At 44.7% G+C, this 5,025-nt stretch overlaps 1 long non-coding RNA gene across 3 annotated transcripts; it reads left to right on the top strand.

The window, feature by feature from the left end:
* The first annotated feature begins 225 nt into the window (after nucleotides 1-225).
* LOC127326910 (uncharacterized) lies at nucleotides 226-3,517 on the top strand. Of its 3 annotated transcripts, XR_011750631.1 has the most exons (7): nucleotides 226-361; nucleotides 481-613; nucleotides 751-846; nucleotides 1,046-2,308; nucleotides 2,492-2,572; nucleotides 2,702-2,858; nucleotides 3,076-3,517. It is a non-coding gene; the product is annotated as an uncharacterized lncRNA (long non-coding RNA). The 3 variants fall into 3 exon arrangements; XR_011750630.1 differs by having other exon boundaries at nucleotides 751-838; nucleotides 2,702-3,517; XR_007868199.2 differs by having other exon boundaries at nucleotides 2,702-3,517.
* The last annotated feature ends 1,508 nt before the right edge of the window (nucleotides 3,518-5,025 follow it).

Here is a 5,025-nt window from a genome sequence, read left to right as displayed (position 1 = left end):
CATGCCACAGGCTGGGTGGGGATCCGGAGCACCCATCGACGGTAGCGGCGACGGTTCCCGTTCGCATGGCTGCAACGATGGTCGGCTCGGATTGCAGCAGCCAGCGCAACATCTCGCCGCGGGACTTGTGCCCTAGCTGAGGCCACGCCTCCAGGGAGGAAAAAAAATCGTCGGCCGCAGACTCCATCGAAGGGAGGCGCGTTTGGAGGTTATCTATGCCGTCATCGACCGGTGCAACTACCTGGGGCACAAGGCCCTGCTCCAGTTCGCGCCTCCGGCGGTCCCTTATCCTCCGGCTTAAAGGGGTCAACACGAGCCACCGCCAAGCGGCACCAGAGGAAAACGGTGTTGCTAACTCGAGGTGAGTCGCTGTCGATTCATTCTCTGTTAGCCCCTGGTTTTCTCCTCCAGCGATGGCGTCCCCGACGCCTAGCTCGTGTTGCTGCTCTGCTTTCTAACCTCTCTCCTTGCGCTCAACAGGAGAAGCACCGGCCAACGCCGCAGAGATGGGTCAGGATGTCGAGTTCGGTTAGCCCACCGCCGGCTCCCGCCCTTCTCCTATCACCCTCCTCCGCCTTCCTCCTCAGCGGCCCTCAAAATATGTTTCGCCCAGGTTAGCTGTTGTCGATTCGCCATTCAAAGTGTTTTCCTTTGATTTTGCTTCACATGCTATGTTTTTGTCACGTACTGTGAACCAAAATTGTTTCTCAGCAGATTTACAAACATGCTTTCTGTTCTCCTTCTCCACAGAGTATCAAGTTGTATCTTTATTCTCCCACAAAGCTGCTCCCAGTTATTGTGTTCCTGAAGAAGAAATGCATTGCGGATTCATGTGCAGGTTTAGTTGTATGTCAGCCAATTCCTAAAATGAAAGTGATCAAATGTTCTGCTAAGTGTGGCAATTCCTCCCTATTGGCCAATTAAAGTTTTAGTTTCATTCATTGCAGCTGCCCATAGACATTTTCCTCATGTTTTGCAATTCTTGGGTAGCAAACTTAATTGTTTTCTATGTATAATTAATATAAATGCGTGGCCGCCATTTCAGGGAAACAAAATGGAGGGTTGTGTACCAGCCAACCACATAGATCAATTCAGAGAAATTTGAAAGCATGCTTGATATTCAGAGAAACGTTTATGATGTTTATCGTAGCCGTCTCATAGAAGATGTTCAGAACAGCACACCGTCCGTTCATACTCAAGTTTACTCAATGCACAGAGATTCAAGAAGTCACTCCTCGATCTGAAAATATTCCTCTGTTTGGAAAATAATGCTGTTCTACCAGGAGCTGAATTCTTACTTAATGCACTATTTGTTGTTACACATTCTCTTCCTGCCTCCCGTTTTATTTGCTACTTCTTTTTATTGCTACTGATCTGTTTTGGACATGCTGAATTTAATTTTCTGTGGTAAGATGTTGGATTACTAAAAATGCTGATCAAAAGCAAGAACCAAGATGGCATGCCTTACCTGACACAAGGTATAATTTACAAAATACACACATAAAAAATTCAACATCATTATAGGATTTCGTAATTACTAGCCATAAGCAGCAGTGAGTTGATTCTTCTTATAAAGCATGGCTGCGCTTCCTCCTTTTATAATGTATCTGTTTTGTCCCCTGTTGTACTCCTACTAGATTATATATTTTCCGCACTTTATCTGCTGCTTGAACTTTTATGTTGTCATGTATTTGAAGTTTTGAACTGCTGATTCATTTGTTGCTGAGATGGTGTTTTTCTCCACCATTTACCTGTTGTCTGAAATTTCCGGCTATCATATAGTTGAACCGCTGATTCATCTGTTGTCATGTTAGGGTTTTTTTCTTCTCGGGAACTCCTTAATTATTATGTGATGTTTTCTTTTCCTTACATTTAGTTCCCCCGATCTGTCTGATCTTCTATATTCACAACAAAAATAATCGAACTGCTAATTCATTTGCTAGCAAGATAGGTTCTTTTTTATGCTCTATTTTATTTTCCTTACATTTTTTTGTACAGTCTGTCTAATTCTTCTGTCTTGAGAACAAAAGGAAATACTTACAAACAAGTTCTTAATTCTAATGCGTTCCGACTTGCTTATTCTTCCTTAGTTTTTTTTTTTGCTTCCCGTGTTTCCATCTACTTGGCATGGATGATCGTATTATGGTCCACGATATCGACAAATACTGATGTTCCAGGAATGAAGAAGCCGCAAACACACCAATCTTATTGGTGTACTTTATTAATTTGGTACTTAATTGTCGTCTCTTCTAGGCTATGGTCACTAAATGTATGTTCTGGACTGGGAAATGCTTACTAACGACAAAAGGTAAGTTATCAGGATCCATGTACATCATAAATTTAGAGTATTTATGTTACATCTAAGGTTCCTAAATTTCACTTCTGGGCATGGCATTTGCAAACTACCAGTAACTCATGATGCATGCTTTGGATGCACCTTTTCTTCTTCTGTTCATATCAATTTGATGTCCTAATGCTAGGCTATGTGCAGATATGGAATTGTACTTTCAAAACAATGAACGAAGCAACTTGCAATGTCACAGACCAAGCAAAGCACCTTCTGCTTATTGAGGTCAAATGTTAGCTATGCACATCTAATTTATTGATGTGCACTAGACCCTAATCTGATTACCGAGTCATGCATTCATGTTTGAAAAGTACATCCATGTGACCTTCTAATTTCTATATGATGCATGAACAGGGTGGCGTCAGCTTGAGGCAGATGTCTGGCACGAGCTTATCGTTTTGTGTTGTCCAAGCTCTCCAGAATGGCAGATATGATTGATGGCCGACTCACGATCGTCGAAGACGCCAATGGTGCTCGAGATTTATTGCTCAGCTCTCTGGTCCACTTGCATGCAAGTACATCACAGCACCAATCAAAAGTCCCCCTTACTCTTTTTGGACACATCAGTGGCCAGCATTGCATCTCAGTAATTGATATCACCATTGATTTGCTGAAGCTGCATGGTGATACCGATTTCAAGATATAACCATTCTCACCTCTTCTCCTATTCTCTCTCGATCTTGTTTATTTCGTTTATGCTATGGGTTAATCGGCGTTTTATTTTGCAGGGTGCTTGATATGGATGTGCACGTTCATCCAGTTCTAGATGCTCCTGTGTTTTTGGATTAGATATACCATGGTGAGCATTAACTGCCTAATGTTCTAATCCTTGCTACTTTACAGACGGTGTGGCCTAAGCATCTGATCTGCATCACATGTGCAAGGGTCTGTTCACAAAATTCGCTGCATTCCAGGGGCAAGGGCAGTTGCTCTCCAATATTGACTGCATATATTTAGTGTTCTACCTTCCTACAACAATCAACGAAGTACATACATGCTTTTGTAGATTAGATCATTCGATATTGACTGCAGATATTTAACAGTGAACCAAGTACAGACATGATTTTCTGGATTTGATCCAGGTACTACTACATTATGTTAAGTTATGTGTTGTCATTTTGTCACTCTGTATGGTTGCAATCAATGAAATGGCACTCTTCGTCTTACACACCTTTACATTATCTATAATCGCTTCGATCAGTTTACTTTGTAGTGAGTTGTGGCCTCTCTGTACTCTATTTCTGCTTTCCTTTTTCAATTTTGCTTCAGTTGTCTGAAAACACACAGAAGGTCTTGCTATACTGAAATTAAACTCCCTACTTCAGAAGGAAACCAGCTATATATATACTTCAAAAGATAATTTGAAGTAGATCCATACAATCAGCTAGCACAAGCACAGAAAGCACACTCTTAGTAATTTAGCTCAGAAAACCATACCTGTCAATAGTCACCACACATGAACTAGGTCTCCACTGAGAGAAGGTCTCCATCTCCATGTTCACCGTCGGAACAAAGTTTCCCCTTCTCCTCCTCCACGGTTTGCCTTCTGCCCACTCAGCACGCATGCATGTACACCGAACCTTCCTTCCTCTGCTCACCAACCCCATTTCCATGCCGGCAACGGTGAGGTCGCACGGCGGCGTGATTCCATGCCCAGCCTCGAGAAATCGGAGAGATCCAGCTTCTCCCCACATGCTGCTCCCCTTTCTGATATCTTGCTGACAAGGCCAAGCCTCCAACAGGAACAGAGGGGATTCCCATCCCTTTATTTGCCGACGAGTTGCGATTCTTCATTTCTTTTTCTAAGGCCACAGCTCCTTTCTGACTCTTCTGCCCAAACGAAGGAGAAGCGAATAATACAGCCAAAAAAAAAAAGGAAAACAATGTACAGACTAACACCGCTAAATCAGCCCGGCCCAGATCAAAACCATCAGAATTTTGTGTCGCCGCTGAGTGAAAATTGCAAACATGAAGGTAGTCTCCATAGAAAAATTAATCTACTTCACCACACATACGTTGCTTACTCAGTCCAATTTTTAGCCTGGAAAGGAGCAATAATGCGACATGTCTCCTCGAAATAGGCTTTCGCCCCGCTTTATAAATAAAGCCACACACGGCCAAACCGATACAAGGTAGAGAGGGAAACCTCTTACAAAGCAGACCACAAAAATAAAATGAAAGTACAGGAGATGCCACACCCTCCACAATACAACCGAACCGACTAAAGTTGAGACCCCGCCTCCTTGTGAAGTCACCGGACATCGTCGTCTCGTACCACCAAGTTGTTGCTGGGAAGGGCCGCCTGCCCTCCCGCTCCGGGCCGTGGAGCGCCGATCCTGCCAGCAGTCAACAAGTACCGAGAACGAAGACCACAATGTCACGTGTAAAAGATAGGAGGCCGCCGAGTCCGCCCTACGTCGGGACGGAGAGCACCAAAAGAGGATCTGAGCATGCCCGCCGGTGGCGACGAGGGCAAGCCGAAGGTACCCAAGCTCCACGACGACGCCCCCAAGAGGGTGACGACGCTAGGCGCCGCCGCCGTCGAGACCGAGAACGGTCAAAGGTTTTCACCCGGAGCTCTAGCGTGGGGGAGCGACCACAACGGTGCCCCCAAGAGGGACACGACACCCACAGGCGCCGTCACCGTTGGCGCAAAAGCGCTGGGCTTTCGCCCGAAA

The sequence above is a fragment of the Lolium perenne genome, chromosome 1 (assembly GCF_019359855.2).
Source record: "Lolium perenne isolate Kyuss_39 chromosome 1, Kyuss_2.0, whole genome shotgun sequence".
In the NCBI taxonomy this organism is placed as follows: Eukaryota; Viridiplantae; Streptophyta; class Magnoliopsida; order Poales; family Poaceae; genus Lolium; species Lolium perenne.
This window is presented reverse-complemented; position numbering and strand designations above follow the sequence as displayed.